Here is a 24,310-nt window from a genome sequence, read left to right as displayed (position 1 = left end):
AATCATGCAGGCTATGTTCAAAGTGCTGAAAGGAAAAAAAAAAAAGAGCCCTCAGTCAGGAACATTTTCCCTGACAGAGTTATCCTGAGGGAGCTCCCCACTGTTGGACCCGCCTTACAGGAAATTCTGAGTGGTTCTTCAAACTGGAATGAAAAGATGCTTAGCAGTAACATGGAGGCACATTAAATAATAAAATGCAGTGATAAAAATAGTACATAGTCAAATTTAGAATATTCGAAAACTGTAATATGGTGGCATGTTGATCATTTATCTCTAGTGTAAAGGTTAAACAGTGAAAGTATGAAAAGTAACTATGTTTGTTGTTGTTCAGTTGTTAAGTTGTGTCCCACATTTCACACCCCCATGGACTGCAGCACACCAGGCCTCCCTGTCCATCACCAACTCCCGGAGCTTGCTCAAACTCATGTCCATAGAGCCAGTGATGCCATCCAAACCTCTCATCCTCTGTCATCCCCTTCTCCTCCTGTCTTCCATCTTTCCCAGCATCAGGGTCTTTTGCAATGAGTTAGTTCTTCACATCAGGTAGCCAAAGTGTTGGAGTTTCAGTTTTAGCATCAGTCCTAATGAATATTCAGGACTGGTTTCCTTTAGGATTGACTGCAGTCCAAGGCACTCTCAAGAGTCTTCTCCAGCACAGATACCATTCAAAAGCATCAATTCTTTGGTGCTCAGCCTTCATTATGGTCCCCTTCATGGATCACAGCCTTGTCATGGTGAAGGGGATGGCATAACTCAGTGAAGCCATGAGTCATGCCATGCAGGGCCATCTAAGACGAACAGGTCATTGTGAAGAGTTCTGACCAAAAATGTGGTCTACTGGAGGTGAGAATGGCAAACCACTCCAGTATTCTTGCAATGAAAACTCCATGATTAGTGTGAGCAGGCAAAAGTAACTATAGCTGCAATAATTCTGTTCCTGAATACGCAATGTAAAAGTATATAAGTTGGGTCTGCTGTCAGACGAATGTATTACAGTCTGTTCTAACTGCGACTCATCTGTGCAAATGCCTTCAGTTTCTCTGAATCCCTGTGACCTTGTCTGTAAGACACTGAACATATTTATGTCTCATCGCGCATTGGATGAAACAATGTTTGTGAAATATGTTGTCTGCATATAAAGCAAATAGAAATGTCCTTCTATTGCCACATTAATTTCTTCAAACTTCTCCCACTTTTCATCATTTCTGTTTGCATGTTGACATTTAATTTTTATAATTCTCTCCCTGTTTCTCTCTCATTCTCTGTCTCCTTCATAGCCTTTCCTTCTCTTTCTCTTACAGGTTGTCTTCTCTTTGAGAGTCTTGGGACAGAGTGCCAACTAGATATTTTCTCCAGAAAGCATCATCCTCTTACCATCTGCCTTTAGAAAGTTCTAATGCCCACATACTCATGTTACATCCATTGCATAAGCAATGACTAGGAGACAGAGTCAGTTTCTTTCAAACCTCTTGGGACTATCATATAACCAAACACCGCTTAGTTATTTTTTGTTCGATAGCAACAATAATCTTCTGTGTTACTGCTTTCTGAAAATCACTGATTATCTTCAGTGCACCATTACATCTGCTTCTCAGTACTGCCTGAGAATTATTCTTCCATTCCGTCTGATTTCAATGAAAATGTGTATCTAACAAACACTTGAACATTTCTTATGTGGTGGGGACTCTATTGGAAGATTATGCCTAATATTTCATTTTTCCCTCCAGAGAGAAAAAGTTACTGTCATTCTCATATAATTCAGAGGAGGAAGCTGGGGTTCTGAGAATCTTGGCAACTTTCATGGGTGTGGTCATGGACCAAGACAGGAGTCTGGTCACCTGATTCCAGGATGGCTCTTTCCCTCTTAGGAGGTGATCACACAAGAGATGGAAAGTTGGCAGGAAAATGTAGTATTTCTAACAGTAAAGAGTGACCACAGGTAAATATAGACACTGATCTTCAGTGAGGTCATATGCAATCCTTTAGAGTATATGGAACACAAAGATGATACATATATTTTGATGTACTGGACATTACTGACCTCTAAGTAAGGTGGCACATATCATCTGGTGACCAGGTGCTTAGCATTGTCATTTCTTCCCTCCTTGTGGTGGGTATTATAGATCACTGGATCTCAAGTAATTACCCATGAAATTGCCGTGTTCTCTCATGACAGGTACTCAATAAAAGCACTTTGGTTTCCTGGAAGATGATTAACCTCTTCATGGAACCACCTGAACGTGATATTTAATATATGTGACATAATATATACATCTATAACTTTAATACCTGACGTCTAGAAGTATTTTATTTGTAGGTCAGAGTTTGTCCAGTGGGCCCTCATGGGCCAACTGCGTTACTTGAAAATTTCAGCCCAAATTAAAAAATAAAATAAATAAATAAATAAAATCGTTGTCTAAGATCATGTAGCTTTTACCCAGTGTACGGCACGGATATTCATACCACCGTCTACGAATGTTTGGTCCCGATCTTTTTCCCTTTAATGAAGTTTGACAATTTGTGACAGGATAGAAGGGAAATTCATTATATTTAGTAATAGAAAACCTATTTCTCATTTTTCACGAACCAAGCAGCTCCGATGAAATTGCCTAAACCACTACATCACAATTCTCCACCTTTGTGGTTCTTAAGGTCACCCTCAAAGGTCTTCAATTTCCTTATGTTCACAGCTTGGCATCTGGTAATTTTCAGTATCAGAAAATATAAGGGGGCTATATGTTTTTTTCTGAGGAGAAATATTTCTGATTTGAGAAGAAATAAATCTGTCAAGAGGAAAATATTAAAAATAAAAAGCACGACTGTAATAATCACATTGGTGTCACAGGCAATTTCGCTTCTCCAGCTCGGTGAAGGAGACTCACTGCCCCCTGAAAGAACTGTCGGCGTAAGAGAGATGGATTCTTTATTTCAATAACCACTGTGGTTTAAGGGTAATTTATGTATAAGGAAGCACAACAGCTTCAAGAATCAAATTTCCTTAAAATATTATTTTGCATTCTCTCTGCTACAAAGCTTAGTGAAATTGATAGATCAGAGGGAAGAATGACTAAATTTGCTTCTCCAAGTTATAATTTAACACACACTGTACATGACTCAAATCACCAGCCAAAGGGTAGTGTTTCACATTTCATATGGGAATGAATTACACTTTTAAAGTGATATTTCCTCAAATAATTCTTACAGTTTTAATATTAAACATAGAAGAAATATTAATAATATTAAAAATAGAAGAAAAAATATTTGTTTGATCTCACTTAGGAGGGGCAGCAAACCTTCCACTACCTATCCCCCTGATATACATCAGATCTTACTTTAATCTCTCTCATTTTCATCAATAATCAATAAACCATTGCTGCTAAGTCGCTTCAGTCTGTACGACTCCGCGTGACCCCATAGATGGCAGCTCACCAGGCTCCCCCGTCCCTGGGATTCTCCAGGCAAGAACACTGGAGTGGGTTGCCATTTCCTTCTCCAATGCAAGAAAGTGAAAAGTGAAAGTGAAGTTGCTCAGTCGTGTCCGACTTTTAGCGACCCCATGGACTGCAGCCTACCAGGCTCCTCCGTCCATGGGATTTTCCAGGCAAGAGTACTGGAGTGGGTTGCCAAACCATTACACATCATTTAAATTCTTTTTAAGTGAACATCTTCCCAGAGAGGGTAGAAAAAAGTGCTCGAACATTTAAATAAGCAATTTAAATCCTTATTTCTTTCTAAAATGATCTGTGGCCACAGCCACCACCATCTGTATTTAGGATTTTAAAAAGTAAAGAAAAAAGAACATATGAAACAACTAAACCAAAGTTTTCCTATTTATTCAGCTTCATACAGGTGATATTTATCACTCTCTGAATAGCAGTTCTTCCCCCAGCACGTCCACTCACTCAGGACGCTTTCGCTGCATTTGTGGCTGCGAGCGTGTGATGGGTCTGCGCGTGCGCCTGCCGCTTGGTGCCGCTCCATCTTCCTTGCAAGGCGCTCGTCTGGCCTTCTTGCTGTCGGATCACAGGGCTCTCTCTCTCTTTCTGTGTACCTGGAATACTTTTCCATGACAAATACCATTATTCAAAGTTATTGAAGACTGGAGAAAGCAATGGCACCCCACTCCAGTACTCTTGCCTGGAAAATCCCGTGGATGGAGGAGCCTGATAGGCTGCAGTCCATGGGGTCGCTAGGAGTCGGACAGGACTGAGCGACTTCACTTTGACTTTTCACTTTCATGCATTGGAGAAGGAAATGGCAACCCACTCCAGTGTTCTTGCTTGGAGAATCCCAGGGACGGGGGAGCCTGGTGGGCTGCCGTCTATGGGGGTCGCACAGAGTCGGACACGACTGAAGTGACTTAGCAGTAGCAGCAGCAGCAACTATCTCCACATAACCTATTCCCCAGAAAGTATCCATACTTGTACAAAGTTGATTAGACTTATAAGTATACTTACAATCATACTTATACAAAGTCAACTTATACAAAAGAAAAGAATAGGCATTTGTCAATGTCCATACGCCTGATCCCACTTAGAGGATATGCAATTTTAATTCTAGAGCAGACACTATGTGAAAACAACTTTCTAAAGAAAAGAAAGTAACAGCTTTAAAAAGAAAAAAAAAAAGACTTCAAACTTCAATTATGACCACTTTAGTTACTATTGGAAATAAATATTTGATTATATTTTGGGTTTGGGAGGATACATGAGATAAGAAAGTCAAGTCACATCCAAATCTTTGCAACCCCATGGACTATACAGGGAATGGAATTCTCCAGGCCAGAATACTGGAGTGGGTGGCCTTTCCCTTCTCCAGGGGATCTTCCCAACCCAGGGATTGAACCCAGGCAGGCAGATTCTTTACCGGCTGAGCCACAAGGGAAGCCCAAGAATACTGGAGTGGGTAGCCTATCACTTTCCAGTGGATCTTCCCACCCAGGAATCAAAAGCCACATGGAATATGGATACATGGAAAAATATCTGTCATCATAAACATTTATTTAAAATATTCGCATCCCCATGCATAACTTGGAGAAGTGAATTTTGTCATTCTTCCCTCTGATCTATCCGTTTCACTAAGCTTTGTAGCAGAGAGAACACAACATAATATTTTAAGGAAATTTGAGAATGGCTGAGCTTCCCAGCTGGGCAGACAGATCTCGTCTTGAGCTGCCTTCTACTCTCCTAGAAACGCTTCCACCATGTGTGATGCTCTGAGTCAATATTCATCACCGTATGAAGCTTCATCAGAATATTAACTTGCACCATTCCTACTGAAAGAAATACACTTACCTAAAATTATATTCTAGAATAATCCATTGCTGCAGAAGCCCATAATCGTTTTAAAGGTAGAAAGGTATAATTAGCACACCAAGATAATCTTTTGGGAAAATGACAGCATGTAATTTGAAATTGTTTTATTAACATGATGGGTTAGTAACCTATCAAACACAATGGCTTTTAATTATGGATCAGGTGTTCGGAAACTATAACCAAAACTCTAGAGAAAAGCGCTATAGCTTGTTCACTTTAAAAATAACACTAATTTTCATTGCATGGTAACCATAACAACCTTTCTTTCTTATCGAAATAATAAGTAAATGATTTCCTAAGTGTGGAGAGAAAAAGGCATTGCACTTAGGAAACAAATGTTGATTGATATTTTCATAAGTTGATGTTTAAACATTGTCAGTAGGAATAATTTTATGGCAGGAGTATATTTTCTCTTCAGCTTTTATATTGGTATCAAGATTTAAATATTTTCTTTAGATTGAATAGTCTAAATATTTGTAATCGAAATGTATTCCTTAAAACTAGGTATTATTTTTAGACACAAAAACAAGCTTCAGTTGGGCAACTTAGAGGCAAATAACTCAGAATTATATCTGATATCTTTGATAATAAAGTTTCAAATGTTAACTCTTCTTTCACACAATTAAAGTATTGTCCATTTATAGCATTAGAAAATAGGTTTCCATCTAAATGATACTGGCTGTCTTTTTTACTATAAATTTAAGTAAACAGTAGTTCCAACTGGATAAAAGGTTAAAAAAGTAAAATTCTCTACCTAATAAAAACAAACCAAAAAATCCTTCAGTACAGTTTTAGAGTACTTTGTAGAATAGTGTACAGGCTTCCCAAGTGGTACGGAACCCTCCTGGGTCAGGAAAATCCCCTGGAGGAGGAAATGACACCCCACTCCAGTATTCTTGCCAGGAGAATCCCATGGACAGAGGAGCTTGGCGTGCTACAGTCCATGGGATCACAAAAGAGTTGGACACGACCGAGTGACTAACAGCTGCAGCAACAAGAATAGAGCACAGCAGTTCTGGTGGCCACATCACTTTTTTGGAGGAGGAGGAGGAGGGTTTTAGATAATCTGATATAGAGAATGCTGGAAAATTGCTGTGTGCTGGCAGGTCCTGGCAGGTCCTAAATTCCATCCCTAGTGCCACCTGGGAAGCCCAGTTTAGAATATACTAAGTTCTTTTTTGTGTGCTCGTTTACCTTTTTGTAATTTCCTTACCCCCTCACCTAGATGCCTTTCAGTTTCCATGTTCTCTTCTATTTTCATCCTGAAAATGTCTGATAGACTCAGTATGCGATTTTTTCCAATAGCGCGTCAATTTCAGCAGAATGCATGTCCTATTAAAGCCTCTTTTTATAGAATTTCAATCTTCAATAAGATACAGTGGGAGATTTTGAGACAATGTCATCTTCAAGGATGACACTTGGGAGGCAGCCTGCTCCCTACTCTGTCAAACTCACTTTCATCATGTAGCATCCATACACATCTGGTGAATGTCTAATTTGTCAATAATTACAGATAGCAGAGATTTACAAATACACAAACTGTGTTTTAGTTAATTATTTTGTACTTGGAAGACATTTCCATCAGTCTGAGCAGTCACTGAATCACTGAGTCTCCAAAGTTAGGAAGTTAAGATGTAGTGGGGGATGAGAATGGGTGGGACCCACTGGCCTGTCTTGGATGCCCTGGTCCACAGTTGTCATGGAGACCTGGGAAGCACAGATGCTAGAGCCACACTTGGGAATCTTTCTGAAGTGCAGTCAGGACGTAGAGCCGAAGGCCTCAGCCAGCAGGGCGTCAGGTGTCCCAGGCTAAAGGGCCCCTGACCAGTAGAGGGTAACTTGCGGGTGTCGCCTCTTCCCACACAGGCCATTTGGTATGGAGAGAGGAACAATACGAGGAAGTAGAGAGACACTGACAGCCCAGCATTCAGTGCTTCAGTTATTGATTAATTTCATTCATCGAGGTTCTCATTAATGAGCATGGTAAAGGTAATCAACGTATGAGTGTTGGTCTAGTTATCACTCACTCAAATTGTGTGAATGATATTAAAAGCTCTATTAATTGACCCAGGAAACTCAAATTTCAAAGAACAATTGATGCCCCTGGTCCTCGACACAGAAAGCCACCTGCTGTTCTGGACATTCTGAGCTCCTTAGCCTTTAGACAACCTCCGTGAGACCTGCGTGCTTTAGAGCTGTCTGATGCATTCAATTTGTATTTGAGAAAATAATTCATACATAGGAAGGCTTAGGTTTGAAAATCAGTTGAAGAATAATTTTCAAAATGTAGAACCATTACCAATGCTGGGGCATCATGACCCTTAGCATTTTCTTTTTCTCTTTACATATTTCTTTTCTAAATTTAATGTTTATTTTATATTGAGGTCTAGTTGACTTACAGTGTTGCATTAGTTCCAGGTGTGCAGCAAAGTGATTCAGTTGTGTATACATACATAACACCTATTCTTTTTCAGATTCTTTCCTCATACAGTTATTACAGTGTATTGAGGAGAGTTCCCGGTATTGAGGAGGTCTTATTGTTTATCTGTCTTATATATAGGAGTGTGTGTATGTTAATCCCAAACTCCTAAAATGTTTTCCTCTTTGTTCTATTTTATGGTAGCTGATTTATGACCCAATATGGTCCTGAGCTGGAGAAGGCGATGGCACCCCACTCCAGTACTCTTGTCTGGAAAATTCCATGGACGGAGGAGCCTGGTAGGCTGCAGTCCATGGGGTCGCGAAGAGTCGGACACGACTGAACGACTTCACTTTGACTTTTCACTTTCATGCATTGGAGAAGGAAATGGCAACCCACTCCAGTGTTCTTGCCTGGAGTATCCCAGGGACAGGGGAGCCTGGTGGGCTGCCGTCTATGGGGTCACATAGAGTCGGACATGACTGAAGCGACTTAGCAGCAGCAGCATGGTCCTGAGTGCACTGCGGGCTTCCATTAAATCAGAAGACAGAGGTCTTGATGGCCTAGAGTGTGCTTAGTCGCTCAGTTTTGTCCGACTCTTTGCGGCTCCATGGACTGTAGCCTACCAGGCTCCTCCGTCCATGGGGTTTTCTCCAGGCAGGAATACGGGCGTGGATTGCCATGGCGTCCTCCGAGGGATCTTCCCTACCCAGGCCTAGAATACATGTGCTTTTTTTGCAGCTTTGAAAATCTGAACTCTCGTGTGTGTATGATACTCGATTCAGTGAAAAAAATATTTTTCAATAGGTCTTTTTAAAAACCCGTTTATTACTGGATGTGTGGACTCCTTTGTTCATTTATCATTTTCACAAGCAAAAGCACAATATCGTGTATATTAAAATATACTACCAATAGTGTATATTAAAATACATTTGCTTTTCCTACTCTTTCACAGAACATCACCCATTTTTGCTAAAAACACAGAGAAAACTAATCTCCATCCCAAACGCTGTGAAAATTGTTCAGGGTGTGAGAAATGTGGGAAGTAACTTTTTCCCTTCTTCTCACCCGACCTTATCACTAGCCCAGCAGCACAGGACTGCGATCATCAACACACTCCCCAGTTCCTGCTGCAGATAATCGTATTTTTCTAGAATTGACATCTGCTCTCTTCTGCAAACTTTGCCAAGTCTCCTGGGGCCGTAGGGGAGTGGCTCCACATGTCCTGTGACTGAGTTGGAGTCGGGGCCCCCGGGATGCCTGACTCCCCAGGACGTGGTGCTTCTGGTCACCTCCTCCTGCTCCAGGAGCCGCTCCTTCACAGCTGAGCTCGGTTCCACTCACTTTTCAGCCCAAACTTAAAAAATAACACTTAAAAAAATTAGCCGCTCTAAAAAATAAAGCCCATTAATGGAAAAAGCAAAACGCATCTTGTCTCTGGGGCTTCCTAAACTGGTGACTTGACACCAGGTAAGTCAAGTGCCCCTCATTTAAGCAAGAGTCTGCATATCTCAACTTCTCTGCATCCAGCAGACAGGAGAACAATCTCCTATATTTTTAAAATAAAAGTAGAAAAGAATGCCTGTTTAAGAAAGAAAAAAACAAGTCTGTATTAATCTTAAAATTGCTGTCAGTTGATTTACAAAACAGTGTTAAATTAGAAATTGCTAGATATCACACTTTCAAAACTACCTTATATTTTGAAGATGTTTTATTATCAAATATAAACATCGAATTTTACAGGTACACTTTTATTTGCCTGCAAATGTTCTCTAATATGGGCTCCCTGGTGACGCAGTGGTAAAGAATTCTCCTGCCAGAGCAGGAGATGCCGGTTCAATCTCTGGATCAGGAAGTTCCCCTGGAGAAGGAAAACGCAACCCACTTCAGTGTTCTTGTCTGGAGAATCCCATGGACAGAGGAGCCTGGAGGGCTACAGTCCATGGGGTTGCAAGAGTCAGACACGACTTAGCTACTAAACCACCACCACGGTCTGTAATATACTGTATTAGAATGTTCTTTGAAAAGATCCTCTGGTAGGAAAGTTACCCAAACAAAAAACAAACAGCAAAAATCAGGTTATCTTTGAAAAGGGTCTTTTCTTTTCCTTTCTTTGTTCCTCCCCCTTCCTTCCTCTTTGTTTCTTCCTTCCTTTCTTTCTTTTATTAAATATAATTACAGACAATTACGAGCTTCTCTGGTGGCTCAGATGGTTAAGAATCTGCCTGCAGAGCAGGAGACCCAGGTTCAATTCCTGGGTCAGGAAGATTCCTTGGAGAAGAAAATGGCACCGCACTCCAGGGTTCTTGCCTGGAGAATCCCATGGACAGAGGAGGCTGGCGGGTCACTTTCCAAGTGGTCGCAAAGAGTCAGACACGACTGAGCTACTAACACACAGACAGACAATTATATTCAACTTGTGCATTTAACTTGTACAATGTGCAGATTCGATGCTTTAATATGCAAAAATATGATCACCACTTTAAGATTAGCTGACGTGTCTGCCATATCACTTAATTACCATTTCTTTTTTGTAATAGAAACAAGATCTAATCTCTTAGCAAGTTTGAAGTTTATAGCACAGTATGAATAATGGGTTTTTCCTTCAATATCCCTTTCATAGATTTTGAAAAATATGGAAATTTATGACCAAAGTATATCATGACAGTGAAGCAAGACTGTATCTTAAAATGTTGTCTAAGAACTTAAGCAATTACGTATCCCTTTAGTAAGTAAAAACATTCATGGTATTAGTGAAAAATCAGAAGTTTAAACTGTATTGTTGACATATTCACTAATTTTCCATGTGGAATTTCTCCACCTGATTTAAACCAAAGCTGGTTGTCATGGTGATTTTTTGGCACTGGGTTACCTTGTCCACAGTCTTGATGGAAACAAAAAAACTATTTCCTTTAAAACCAGAAAAGATCGTTATTGTGGCAGCTAGTTCTCCATTGGTCAATAAAAGGACGTGTATAAGCTAAAGTTAAACCCAGAGGGGACCAGTTATGGATGCTTCACCAGGCACCTTGTACCAAACAGCCAAGCATCTACGCAGCCAAGGAATGGATGTATCAGAGCTCACTCTCCATCTGTCCATTTAACTCTTTAAAAAAATATTTTATTTTATATTGAAATATAGTTGATTTACAAAATGTTGTGTTAGTCTTAAGTGTGCACCATGGTGGTTCAGTTATACATCTGCATATATCTATTCTTTTTCAGTTTCTTTTCCCATCTAGGTTATTATAGAATATTGAGCAGAGTTCCCTGTGCTGTACAGTAGGTCCTTGTTGATTATCTATTTTATATATAGTAGAGTGTATATTTATTTTATATTAATCTCAAACTCCTAATTTATCCCTCCTCCCTTTTCTCCTTTGGTAATTGTATGTTTTTTTTCTATATCTATGACTCTTTGTGTTTTGTAAATAAGTACATTTCTATCATTTTTTGGATTCCACATATAGGTGATATCACATGATATTTATCTTTCTGACTTACTTAATATGATAATCTTTAGGTCCTTCCATTTTGCTGCAAATGGCATTATTTCATTCTTTTTAATGGCTGATAATATTCTATTATATATTTACATATATATGTATATATGTGTGTGTATATATATATGTATGTATGTATATCTACCACATCTTCTTTTGTGAAATATTTGTAGGGTGAAGATGGAACCTTAGAGTTAGCTGATTTTTAAAGTCAGAGTAAGCAGAGATGTTTTAGGACCCAATCACTCTGAACCTGGAAATAGAGAATGAAAGCTTCAGTAAATAACTCATTACTGATTTTCATAACAACCTCATGACTCACGGCATCTCATCTATGTTGTGGGTGGCACTACAGGAGGGTGGATTTACTCCCTCTCAAAGTGAGATCTTGTTGTAAACGTCTCAGTTTCTATAAGAGACTTTTCAACAATAAATTCTCATGTGTTTTCCCAGTGTCCCGCCACACATTTTGAGAAAGCTTGCTGCCACAGCCATGGTTTATTTGATAGAGGGAGTTGCTCCCCATAGTTCTCTTTCTCTCCCTCACTCACACACACACACACACACTCTCTCTTACACTCCCTCACACACACACACTCTTACACTCCCTCACACACAGTCTTACACTCCCTCACACACACACACACACACACACTCTTACACCCTTGCACTTGCATGCACACCCTTACACTCCCTGGCATGCATGTGCACACCCTTACACCCCCTTGCACATGTGTGCACATTCTTACACTCTCACATGTGCACACATACACTCCCTCACACACACTCTTACACTGCCTCACATGTGCACACATGCTCTTACATTCCCTCGCATGCACACAAACGCCCTTACACTCCCTTACACTCTCTTACATTCCCTTGCACGTGCTCGCATGCTCTTACACTCCCTCACACACACACACACACTCTTACACTCCCTTGCACACATGCACATGCTCTTATACTATGGTACTATCTGCACTATATTTGAGATATGGAGATAAATAAGCTAGTTATGAAAATCAGCCTTGGGGCTGCTGGCCCGTCAGTGCAAGCATTTGCTCAGCATTTTGTAATTTTCACAGACGTGACTCACATCAGCTTTGAACAACTGCAGGGTGGAGGGTGGATCATTGTTCCTGTTCACCGATGTGAAATTACAAAGCCTTGAGGTGGTATGGTTCTCCCTCCATCCCCCTTACTAAGGTCCTGTGGCCACTGTCCCCTCTCCCACCACTGAGGTCCTGTGGCCACTGTCCCCTCTCCCACCACTGAGGTCCTGTGGCCACTGTCCCCTCTCCCACCACTGAGGTCCTGTGACCTCTGTCCCCTCTCCCACCACTGAGGTCCTGTGACCACTGTCCCCTCTCCCACCACTAGGGTCCTGTGGCCACTGTCCCCTCTCCCACCACTGAGGTCCTGTGGCCACTGTCCCCTCTCCCACCACTGAGGTCCTGTGACCACTGTCCCCTCTCCCCATCACGAAGGTCCTGTGGCCACTGTCCCCTCTCTCACCACTGAGGTCCTGTGGCCACTGTCCCCTCTCCCACCACTAGGGTCCTGTGGCCACTGTCCCCTCTCCCACCACTGAAGTCCTGTGGCCACTGTCCCCTCTCCCACCACTGAGGTCTTGTGACCACTGTCCCCTCTCCCCATCACGAAGGTCCTGTGGCCACTGTCCCCTCTCCCACCACTAGGGTCCTGTGGCCACTGTCCCCTCTCCCACCACTGAGGTCCTGTGGCCACTGTCCCCTCTCCCACCACTAGGGTCCTGTGGCCACTGTCCCCTCTCTCACCACTGAGGTCCTGTGGCCTCTGCAGGGCAACATGGGCTTGGAACCCTGGGCATCATATGCCCACTGCCCAATCTGCACAGGAACCACATGCCAGCAGCATCTGGACCCAAGTGCAGCAGGAGCAGAGCCCCAGGCGCAAGGATAAAGGAAGAGATGCTCTGACCATCTCCAGACTGGGCGATCCTGAGCGCTGGGAGCAACAACATCCTCTGCCCACCTTGGCACCCAGGCCACCACAGCTGTATTAAAATGTAGGGGAAAAGCGTCAGAGCAGCACCTTCTGATTTTCTGATTTAATTTTGCCTTCCCTCCCTCATGGGAGTAACATTAATGAAACCATTCATTTAAATAAATTACCAGTCTTATCTACTTGTTCTGTGCAAATTATTATTCGTTTGAGACAACAGATAAGTGGCCTTGTCCAAAGTTGATTGTGTGCAGTAAATGCCACGTTAATATTAATAACGTCATAGTAATGCGGTATCCATAGAATGCATAAGAACGAGGGCAAACTCATTTTTAAACGATCTTGACAAGGATGGGAAAGACCTGGGAGCAAGACTGATCCTGATTGTAATTGCATTGAGAAGGGGCAATACAGGAAGTGACGAGCAGGATGCGAACCTCCCCATCAGCCTGGAAGAGCAGCAGCAAGGAGCCATCCAGGAGTGACTCAGAATCAGCTCCGAGAGGAGCTGAGGGTGCTGCCGTCAGTCATCAGGCTCTTACAGACCTCTTTCCAGCTGTGCACTGGGCAGGTAGAAAATGCCTGATCTGTTGCCTAAGGGAAGCTAGCAGCTGGGCGCACTACACTGGGTTTGGATGGGTCCCTGTGATCAGCCTGGAGGACTTAAGAGTAGCTTTTTCAGAATGAAATGTCTACAGAAATCAGGCAGAGAACAAAGTGAGACAGGAACCTTCTAGAGGAGTGGTACTGCTACTCAACATTTTTTTTTTTTGAATTATGGTTAATTTACAATGTTGTGTGAGTTTCAGGTGTACAGTACAGTGATTCAGTTATACACACACACATATATGTTATTTTTTCAAGTTCTTTTCCATTATAGCTTATTACAGGATATTGAGTAGAGTTCCCTGTATTATACACCGGGTCCTTGTCGGTTATCTATTTCATATATAGTAGTGCGTATATGTTAATCCCAAACTCCTATTCATCCCTTCCCTTCTTCCCCTTTGATAACTATAAGTCTGTTTTCTATGTCTGTTAGTCCATTTCTATCCTGTGAATAAGTTCACTTGTATGTCACTTCTTTAGATTTAACAATTACCTGATTTTTTATAAAGAATACAGGAATCCAAATTGTCCTGTGTCTTCTGTGTCTTTTTAAAGCATTGCTCCCACCGTTACTGAGATCTAATTGACGTGGAACATTGTATAGGAGTAAGCTGTGTAGACAATAACCTTATACAGTAATTGACCCCACAATAAGGTCAGTTAAACATCCATCGCCTCATATGGTTACTTAGTTATCTTATAACTGAAGTTCGTACCTTTTCACCACTTTTACCTGTTTTCCCCATCCCCAGCCTCTGCCAACCACCAAGGATGCTGGGGAGGAGGGGCTCTCACGGGCGCCACAGGTGGTGGATAAAGGAATTCCAGACCCCTCCAAGTCCTACAGATATGAGGGCCCCATGCCACTCCCAGACTGGGAGCAGGGGCACATTCAGATGGTAACTGTATTCCCCAGCAAGGTCAGCTGCAGGGACCTGTGTGTGTAACAGAAGCTGTGTCTATACCAGGGATGGAGTCAGTCACTGTATTTCAATGACTAATTAAATGAGAAAAAAACGCAGTCAATTGATTGATTGGCGTCCCCGGGCCTGTGTCTGAATTGACTGAATTCATTTAAATGCTGCACTGAGGGCTCTGTGTAGGCACCATCTGTGCAGAATTGTGTGTTTTAACCTTTGGAGAGGCTAGGCCTCCTTAACTGTTCTAGAAAACTGAGAGCGTAGAACACACAGGGAGCAGGGTCCTACATTCTGAACTGTTCACTCACAGGTGAAAACGGAGCAGAATCGGGAGAAGAAATGCCCAGAAGATCATCTTTCGCCAAGGTTTCTGTGTAGCAAGAATGAGAAAAATCAGATTCACCGGCAAAATGGTTTTTAACCTTTATTCTTAGCATATATCAAGAGGCTCATTTTTCAGTCTCTAGAATTCAATTAAAGGTCAGATTTGTAATGGAGATCCTAATTATTAATGTGTTGCTATTTTAATTATTAATAGATTGAAATATTTGCATAATGGATAAAGAAGTAGCCCAAGAAAACTATGGTAGTGTCTAAGACTCTTCAAAATGTTTTATCAATATCCCTTTTGTTATGAGCTTATACAATTCATTTAAAACTCACACATTTATTTAAAATATCACGAGGGTGAAGCTACTGTTAGTACCATTCAGTTAAATGGATAAAATTATACTGATTATGGTTCTGAAATATTTAAAAGAGATGATTTGTATAGAAATCACCAAGGAAAATTGTAAAGATAGCATTTATTTTCTTATAATCCTAACATTAATTTCTAAAAATAATTTGGTTTAAGATATATTAACCACACCCAACATTATTCTCCTTCATCCTGAAAATGTATAAAATCTAAACAACTTAATAAGGCAGAAACATGTCACATATGTGAGGTTTTTAACTATATGCTGTTGGAATTAGTTTTTCTGAATGAGATATGTCAGAACCTAGAAATATTTGTTTCTGTTATTAATAACAAATCTCCTGAAAAAATTAGGTAGCAAATGTTTTAACAGATGATTGATATTATAATGCTATCTATAAATTAATTAAAGGAAAGAGTTTGCCTAGTTGTTTTTATTTTAATTATGGTATTATGAAAAAATACATATTTTCTTTTAAATTTGAAGTGTCATTTAAAATTTATTATCAGTATAATTTGATTCATCTAATTATAACTAAACTATGTAACCCCAAATATTGAGAATAATATTTTATTTATATAAGCATGTAAAAACTATTGGCCCAAGGAACCAATGAATTTCCTTTTTTAAAGAATGAAAGAACAAGAATATTTTAGCTTCAGAGAAATAATTTATCTAGGGATGTTTGAGGGCAGAATTAGTGATACTGACCACAATGAACTTTTCAGTAGCTAATGTGATATTTATTAGGGTTCAGTTTAACCAATGTTAGTAATTATAAGAGACACAAAATTCACTATTAATTAGCTCATCATCAATTATTTAAATATGTCTTTAAAGGATGGTTACTTTCAAGCCTGTTTTCTATGTTTGGTGTGGATTTCATTCCTACATTTCTTCACTTCAGTTCCTTTTCACCTGGTAAAAATTTTACCCTCCTTGTCTATTACAACTATTAGTTTGAAAGTGTTTTGTTCTGAAAACTGATATCAACCTATGACTTCTTATTTGGGGAAACATGATTCAAAATTTATGCAGAAGAGACTTTTAAAAAAAAAAAAAGAAAGATTTTTTTTTTTTAATTTGAACAGTTTCTAGTTAAAAATATCTTTCTTCTGGTGAAAACAGAGAACATGATTTCAGGAGAAAGAATCACCAGCAAAGTGTCCCCTTTCAAAAAATTCGACTTAATAAGGAAGTAGCAGTTAGTACAATTAACTCATGGTTGGTGCTGAAGCACATATTTAGAGATTTTTCTTTCTGGTTAATTAGTTAAAAAATAGGCTAGTGTGTCCATCACAAGGGCATCTGTTTGATTTACCATGTTTACACAGCCGTTTCCCCCATTCTCTCCAGTTTAACCAGGATAAAACTGGCATATAACAATTTATTCATCAACATAATGATTTGATATATGTATATTTTGTGAAACGATTGCCACAATATTTCCTTAAAATCCAACAGCTCTCATAGTCACAATTTTTTTTTTTCTTTTGGTGAGAACTTCCAAGATCTACTCTCTGCCTACTTCTAAATACACAACAGATAACTGTGAACGACAGTCACATGCTCTACATCACGTCTCTAGGACTCACTCTTCTCGTGACTGGAAGATTCTGCCTTTTGACCGGCTTCACTTTCCTCCCGGCAGCCCCTTACCTGCCTCTCACAGCCACCCATTTGTTCTCTGTTCCTAAGACTTCATTTGTTTAAAAAATTTCAGATTGCACATACAGGTGAGAACATACAGTATTTGTCTTCCTCTGTTTGATTTCACTTAGTATAGGGCCCTCAAATTCCATCTGGTGTGTTACTTGCTCAGTCCTGTCTGACTCTTTGAAACCCCATGGAGTGTAGCCCACCAGGCTCCTCTGTCCATGGGATTCTACAGGCAAGGATATTGGAGTGGGTTGTCATTTCCTTCTCCAGGGGATCTCCCCAACCCAGGGATTGAACCCTGGTCTCCCGCATTGCAGGCAGATTCTTTACCATCTGAGTCACCAGGGAAGCCCATCTATGTTGTTGCAAATTGCAAAATTTCCTTCTTTTTTATGGCTAAATAATGTTGTAGTGTCTATGTCTCTATCTTAAGCTATTTTAATATGTAGATCTACTGGATAGCTCTGGTGGCTCAGAAGGTAAAGCATCTGGCTGCCTACAATGTGAGAGACCCGGGTTCAATCCCTGTGTTGGGAAGATCTCCTGGAGAAGGAAATGGCAACCCAATCCAGTATTCTTGCCTGGGAAATCCCATGGACGGAGGAGCCTGGTGGGCTACAGTCCATGGGGTCCCAAAGAGTCGGACTGAGTGACTTCACTTTCACTTTCACTGGATAGCTCTAATAACACGTTTCGACGATCACTGGGGATACACATATTCCTTCGAGATAGTGACTTTGCTTCCTTTAGCTGACGCACAGAAGGGAGCTTCTGGGTCACAGGGTAGCTCTGTTCTTCACTTGTTCCCACAGTGACTGAACCAGGTTACATTCCCACCAACATGTGTGCTTACATGGCTTGAAATCTAGATCATCTATTGCAGCAACTTCCCCGGCTTCTTCACTCACCCCTCCGCCCAGGCGTTACCCAGCATCTGCCGTATATGCACTCCAATGTGTCACAGTGCCCTTGACAACAAATACACTATACAGAAACACACAATCAATGACAACCACACAATTAGATGCTACTGTTTCAGTTGCAAGGACAAAATGCAACAGGAAGGGATAAGGTCATCATAAGGAGTAGGAAATGCTAGTAATTAAAATAAAAGGCAGTCTTTTCATTTTAGGCTTTTAATTGATTGAATTTATTTATCTGCTTATTTATTGAAAGATTTTAGACTTATTCAGATAGATTTTTAAAATTCAGTAATATGTCATGCTCAGTCAGTCGATCAGTTCAGTCACTCAGTCGTGTCTGACTCTTTGCGACCCCATGAATCGCAGCACGCCAGGCCTCCCTGTCCATCACCAACTTCTGGAGTTCACTCAGACTCACGTCCATCGACTCAGTGATGCCATCCAACCATCTCATCCTCTGTTGTCCCCTTCTCCTCCTGCCCCCAATCCCTCCCAGCATCAGAGTCTTTTTCAATGAGTCAACTCTTCTCATCAGGTGCCAAAGTACTGGAGTTTCAGTTTTAGCATCATTCCTTCCAAAGAACGCCAGGGCTGATCTCCTTTAGAATGGACTGGTTGGATCTGCTTGCAGTCCAAGGGACTCTCAGCTAAACATTCAGAAAATGAAGATCATGACATCTGGTCCCATCACTTCATGGGAAATAGATGGGGAAACAGTGGAAACAGTGGCAGACTTTATTTTGGGGGGCTCCAAAATCACTGCAGATGGTGACTGCAGCCATGAAATTAAAGGACGCTTACTCCTTGGAAGAAAAGTTATGACCAACCTAGATAGCATATTGAAAAGCAGAGACATTACTTTGCCAACAAAGGTCCGTCTAGCATTCCAGTGGTCAGGTATGGATGTGAGAGTTGGACTGTGAAGAAGGCTGAGCGAGGAAGAATTGATGCTTTTGAACTGTGATGTTGGAGAAGACTCTTGAGAGTCCCTTGGACTGCAAGGAGATCCAACCAGTCCATTCTAAAGGAGATCAGCCTTGGGTGTTCTTTGGAAGGAATGATGCTCAGGGGAACGTATATTGGAAAACATAAACCAATTAAATTAGCATGTCTTCAGTGATTCTTCTCTTCTGATTAATTCCATGTTTTCCGTCTAGCATTCACCATGTATGCTGCTCTTGAACCATTTCTTAACATGTGTCCCAGCAATGTCTCTGAACATTGCTTCAAAAGTCACTGATGTGTACATATTCCTCAGTGTTAAAATACAAAATGACTTAATTTCAGCTACCTTAAAAAAACAACAACAAAAAAATCCCCAAATCCATGTCAGAAGTCCAACCGATACTGAACAGTTCTTTTTTTTTTTTGCAGGTTATTTGGAGTCTTGTTAATCATCTTCTCAGTCCACCCAAGGAGCCAGAGAATAATTCCTGTGGCATTCTGCATTCTTCCATTTAGTCCCTCTTGGAAACCCACCACCAAGCTTGGGGACTTCACCCCAGTGAAACTGTAAGCCTTGTTAGGTTTTCACGTGAGACTCTTGCTATTGCATGGGTAGCTGTGATTGCTGCGTCAACTGTCTATGGCTACCAGTTTCACCAAGACTGTAACAGCATTTTTATTTTCCATGCAACAAAAGAGCTTTGTTAGTAAAATCTTAATATTAAAAAAAAGAGGCTTTATTTCAAATAGTCAACTCTGAATAACTGAAAACAAGAGATGGAATTATCTTAAAGCAACAGTCTTTCTTTGTGTTATTCCTTAATGGCATTTTCACCATGTTTTAAGCTGAACCTTTCCATGTATCACAAATAGGGGATCATACGCATCTGAATACTAGGATGAAGCTCCTTTGACATCATAGTTCGATTTCGGTCTACTCACTTTTTTTTTATTCACATTAACAAAAATGCAAAGCGAATGGCTGTGTAATGCATATCCGTTATGATTCCAAGCAAGCCATTAGCTTTGGAGAAACGCGGCTTAAACCACTCAAGGGATCGGATTCCGTGGCAAGCACAACCGCAGACCACAGGTGTCCTGAGATGCCAAGGTCTGTGCAGAGGTCAAGGTCAGGGAGAGAAGCAATAGTTCCAGAAGGCAAGAAACTCTTATCCAAAGAGGAAAGTTTATTGATAGCTGTTCTTGGTTGGTTTAATAGCAGCTGTAAAGCTCAGCAAATTCAATTTAGTGTTGTTTGGAGGAAATGAGAAAACAATATGAAAAACACAAAACCAGAGGGTTTAGAGTCTCAGATGACAAGGCAGTTTTGTCAATCGTATGAATCAATTTAAACATGTTTACTTCAATTTTAAAAAGTCATTTCAAGGAATAAAGACATGAAAGGTGCTCTCAAAATTCTCATTCCTACTGTTACAGCAAGCAACAAATCTACCTTCCTCCGTCCTAAGACACCCTTCTACACATTTCAGATTCTGAAATCTGGGTTTGTCTGATAATCAAGGTCGCAATGGTTGTAATATTTCCTCCTACCACAACCCTTATTATTCATTTAATGACATATCTTATACTCAAGTGTTACTAAAATTTCATGAAATACAAAAATAGCAGACAGTTTTGTTGATACTTGGGACATTTTAACTTGACTTTTTGTTTATTTATTTTTTAGGTTTCTTTTTTAAATTTTATTTATTTTTTGATCGAAGGATAATTGCTGTACAGAATTTTGTTTTTTCAGTCAAAGATCAACATGAATCAGCGTTAGTGTACACATGTAATTCAGAGAGTATATACAGGTGTGAAGCATTGAAAGCACTTGGTGTTCATTATTGTGATAACCTTTATTGTACTTTCCATCTGTTCTTGTCACAGTTTGTTGGTTGTAAGATGCAGAAAGCAGTCCCCCTCAGCTGGTGTTTAAAGCTAGAATGAGCAAAGCAAAGCATTGGGGAGTGAGGGGGGTGGGCAGGCGGTGTCCGGGACCCCGAAGAGGAAGCTCAGTGGCCCGCAGGCCTGGAATTCAGGCCGCCTGTCCCTCTGCTTCCGGGCACTTTGTTCCCTGCTCTGCATCCATTTCTCTTTACCTTCTGTGTTGCTCCTTTTAAAGAAAGTCTCAAAGTCAGTGCAAGTCTCCTCCGTCTTCTCTGACTTGGGGTCTCTGTAGCCTTTCTTCTTGTCACATAAAAGAATCGAGGAAACCAGATATGTGGCTGGGACATACCAGGATGGTGTGAAAACTGACTATGCAAATTCTCAGAATTCGGGGAGACTTTGTAAATCCCCTGGATAGCCTCCGGTCTGTTCTGGTTGATGAGAAAAGGGCCAGGATGCTTAAAAGATAAGATCCAGAAAACTGCTGTGAGGTCAGTGGTCACCCAGCGGTCACTGGGTGAGGATGAATATTTAATTGAGAATGGAGAAAGCATGGTGAATTAAATTCATCTTCACAACAAAACGTGAAGAAAAATGGCCTCGAATTAGGAGGTCTAAGTAATAGGAATGTTTCAATAATAGCTGTTTTATTATTTTCCAGTATAAACAGAAATCATGCTAACTACTTGCAACTTGGTAGCTGGTGGTTCAGACAGTAAAGAATCTGCCTACAGTGTGGGTAGACCCAGGTTCGATCCCCGGGTGGGGAAGATCCCCTGGAGAAAGGAATGGCAACACACTCCAGGATGTTTGGAAAATTCTGGAAAATTCCATGGACAGAGGAGCCTGACAGACTACAGTCCATGGGGTCACAAGAGTCGGACACGACTGAGCAACTAACACACACATTAGTGAATATTTAAACAATAATTAATTTACACACTTTTATTGACTCTGCTTCTAAAGCTCTTTGGAGTACCTGAAAACAAAGTACTTTCTTGTGTGTTAAATAAAAGTACTTTCTTGTGCTATAATAGCATAGCACCAGGCTGAGCTCCTTGTGTTATACAGCAGTTTCCCATTAGCTGTCTGTTTTGCATGTGGGAATGTATATATTTCAATGCTTCTCTCTCAGTTCATCCCCACTCTCCTTCTCCACTGTGGCCACAAGTCCTTTCTCAGTGTCTGTGTCTCTGCTCCTGCCCTGTGATAAGCTAGAGGGGTGCGACGTGGGGGCAGGGAGGGAGGCTGTATATGTGTGCTCACGGCTGATACACATTGTCGTATGGCAGAAATCGACACAACATTGTAAAGCAGTTATCCCCCAATTAAAAATTTTAAAAAATGTAATCAGTCGGTTCAGTCCCTCAGTCCTGTCTGACTCTTTGTGACCCCATGGACTGTAGCACGCCAGGCCTCCCTCTCCATCACCAACTCCTGAAGCTTGCTTAAACTCATGTCCATCAAGTTGGTGATGCCATCCAACCATCTCATTCTCTATCATCCCCTTCTCCTGCCCTCAATCTTTCCCAGCATCAGGGTCTTTTCCAATGAGTCAGTTCTTTGCATCAGGTAGCCAAAAATGTAATAACATAGTTTAAAATACCAGCAGGCATTATAAATGAGTATCAGCTTTGCTTAGTTAAGCGGTGAGCAAGTTCCAAATGAATGGTGCTCCATTTTGCCAAGGAAATGTATTTAACTGCTCATCCTTTTCTGGTGGAGCTCTTTCATCAGATACAGTATAAACAGAAAGGGGGGCATTTTTTCCCCCATGTGTGTCCATGTTTATATGTGTGTGCGAATGCCTGTATGGCTTGAATTCTCACAGGTTTAAATTCTGCAGTTTCACTCTTAAAATATTCCAGTGGAAAGCTTAATTCTGTGACTGCCTTTGAAAAGTGACCAAGTCTCTTAGCCTCTAGCTTCTCAGTAGTAAAGCTTCTCAAAGCCCTGCTGAGAACACAAATGTCCAGTTGTGTTTCACAGCTGGAGCTTTCGGAAGATAAGTACTAATTCAAGATATTTTGTCTAGTGTGAGGTGTAATACCATTTATGATCCCTGGAGAATAATCTCTAAAGCAAAGAAGAAGGCATATTCTTGCATATTCCATGAAGAGCTTGTCTCATGAGTAAATTAGCATAGAGGTAACATTAGTGTCTAGGAAACAACTGAATGTTCTAGAAAATTTTAATATAAAATGTCAATGTCATTTTCACAGAGATTGATGTACAGGAAAAAATTAGAATGTTGTCAAACATTTATAGCCACTGGTATCACCATGCATTGCCCGAGTAGTTCAGGATTCTTAAAAAAATGTCTGTGTTTTGTGAACATTTTCATCTCAACAGAGCCAATAAAACACATTGGAAAAGGCAAAACTGGAAAAAAATTAAAAAATAAATTAGACGTGTTAGTGAAAGCTGTGCATTTAGTGTAGCATGTTGAGTAAATTTATTATTTTTCCTCCAGACTAACCTCCATTTAATTAACTGAATAAAATCAAAGTGGTTTTTAAAGATAAATACTGATTTTTAAAAGTGGCAAACTATTTGATTTCAACTTTGAAAAAGTACATGGAAATTGAGATCAGTAATAAACCTATTCATAACAGGAAAAAAGATTATGAACTCTTCAGATAACTTTGGAATATTTTTCTATTTTATTTCAGCATTGGCACAGTCTCCTAAGAGAAACATCATTTGCAAAGAAAGAAGGTAAAACAATTAATAAAATGATAAAGAAAAGGCATTTTTATTTAAAAATAAATTAAAAAGTGAAATAGCACCCTGAAATCTTTCATTATATGCTTTTTTTGATAAAATACGCTTAGAGTTTCATCATATAATAATAAAAAGGTATTAATACATTGTGTGAAGTAGTCAAAACGTATCTCCTTAAAATATTTGTAAAATTAACTAACTGTGGCTTTTGTTGTGTAAATTAATGGGATTATTTTTGAGGGCTCTAAAATCACTGCAGATAGTGATTGCAGCCATGAAATTAAAAGACACTTACTCCTTGGAAGAAAAGTTATGACCAACCTAGATAGCATATTAAAAAGCAGAGACATTACTTTGCCAACAAAGGTCCGTCTAGTCAAGGCTATGGTTTTTCCAGTAGTCATGTATGGATGTGAGAGTTGGATTGTGAAGAAAGCTGAGCACTGAAAAATTGATGCTTTTGAACTGTGGTCTTGGAGAAGACTCTTGAGAGTCCCTTGGACTGCAAGGAGATCCAACCAGTCCATTCTGAAGGAGATCAGTCCTGGGTGTTCTTTGGAAGGAATGATGCTAAAACTGAAACTCCAGTACTTTGGCCACCTCATGCGAAGAGTTGACTCATTGGAAAAGACTCCAATTCTGGGAGGGATTGGGGGCAGGAGGAGAAGGGGACGACAGAGGATGAGATGGTATCACTGACTCAATGGACGTGAGTTTGA

Source organism: Bos mutus, chromosome 24, assembly GCF_027580195.1.
Source record: "Bos mutus isolate GX-2022 chromosome 24, NWIPB_WYAK_1.1, whole genome shotgun sequence".
NCBI lineage: Eukaryota > Metazoa > Chordata > Mammalia > Artiodactyla > Bovidae > Bos > Bos mutus.
Note: the sequence above shows the minus strand (reverse complement) of the source record.